We start from the raw sequence: 1,914 nt of genomic DNA, 5'->3' as shown, positions 1-1,914 counted from the left end.
TGTTATTATTCATTAGGGTTATGATATAGCTTGGGTTGTGAGGTTGTTGTCACATCTCGGATATCATTATTATTATCTGATTTATAGAAATTCGGGGTGTGACAGTTTGGTATCAGAGCATTTGGTTAGCTTAGATTGGGAATGTCTAAGTGATCCTCGGATATGAATTATGGGTAATAGTGTTGAGTGTTTTGGGGGTTTCTGTGGATATTAATAGGTGTTTTGTTTGAACTGTAGATCATGGTTGAGACACGAGCTAGCAATGGTAATTGAACACATAGGGAACGCCTCTATCCGGATAATGACGGGGGGATTAACTTCGGCTCCTAGCAGTGCGTCGTGAGAATAATCTGGGAATCATAATGATCCGTTTGCTAAGCGTAATAAGGACTTTGCCAACTTGGGTGGTAAGAGGTTCACTAGAACCCTTTGGCCTCTTTGTAGCCGAGCTTGGCTTAAAGCTTGAGATGATTTTCAAAAGCGCATGGATCCGGAGCGAGGAGGGTTGAAGCGAGGAGTTGGCTGCCCATCAGTTGGACGATGCAGCACAGTTTTGGTGGATGTCTATCCTTCCACATGTTGATGCTGATACGATGTCTTGGACTGAGTTCCAGGAGAAGTTCGAGGCTAGGTTTATCCCCCAGCCGCGAGGAAAGAAAGCGTAAGAGTTTCAAAGCCAGATTGGGGTCGACGGTTGAGCGATATGTTACCCAGTTCAATGAGTTGTCAAGGTTTGCTACTTATCTGGTGGATACTCCTGAGAAGAAGAATAGAAAGTTTATCAAGGGACTGAACCCTTACTTGTTGAGGTCATTACTTCCTTTCGGCAAAGACACTTTTGACCGAGTTTTGGATCTTGCTTTGATGTATGAGGAGCAGAACAAGGAGTTTCGTGAAATCCGAGACAAGGGTAAGGGAGGAGCTAGTGATTCCAGACATTCTGGACCACATCGTGGTTAGGGCTGGTCATCGAGTCGAGCTATTCGTGAGTAACTCGAGCTCGGCTCGACTCAAACTCGTTCGCACAAAAGTATGAGTCGAGCTTGAGCTTAATTTAAAGCTCATTCTAGATAGCGAGTAGTTCGAGTTCGAGTTCGAGTAGCTCGCGAGTTACTCGTGAGCTACTCGAGTCGAGCTCGAGCTTGAATAGCTCGTGAGCTACTCGTTTTATAAGCCCATACGTAGTATATAATTTATAATTTATATGACATTTTATACTTTATACCCAACTATAATTTACAATTTGTACTAGTTTTAATGTTTTATATATATTTTTTTTGAGTTTGAGCTCGAGTTCGAGTTCAAACGAGCATAACTGAACTCGAGTTCGAACCTGAGCTCGAGCTCGAAGTGTAAAATGAGTCGAGCCGAGTCGAGCTCGAGCTATTAGTATAACTAGGCGAGTCGAGCTTGAGCTTCAATATTAAGCTTGAATGCGAGTTTGAGTCGAGCTTCTGCATGTGCGAGTCGAGCTCGAGTATAGCAAAACTCGACTCGGGTAGCTCAATGACCAGCCCTAATCGTGGTCATGGTGGGGACCGGTACAGGCCTGGGCCGTATGGTTAGGGAAACAGGGGACCTCAGCAGATCCAGCCGAGACCCCAGTAGGGAAATGGTTTCAGGCGAGGGAAATCGATGTCGAATCATCCAGTGGGAATCAATATCAGAATCGACCGGGAAATGGCAATCAGAGACCAGGTTACCAAGGTCAACCACAGCAGAATGGACAGTTTAGGCCCCAGATGGCAGCTCTTCCAGGTCCGAGAATTATCGCCCCAATTTCAGGAAACTGCTATAAATGTGGACGACCGGGACACCGGGCTAGTACTTGCCCACATGGATTCAGGGAAGAGCAGGGACGACAGGGACAGGCACCACCAGCTCGTGCCTTCGCAGCTGTTGCAGGACAAGGAA

This window comes from Coptis chinensis, chromosome 6, assembly GCF_015680905.1.
Source record: "Coptis chinensis isolate HL-2020 chromosome 6, ASM1568090v1, whole genome shotgun sequence".
Taxonomy (NCBI): Eukaryota; Viridiplantae; Streptophyta; class Magnoliopsida; order Ranunculales; family Ranunculaceae; genus Coptis; species Coptis chinensis.
Note: the sequence above shows the minus strand (reverse complement) of the source record.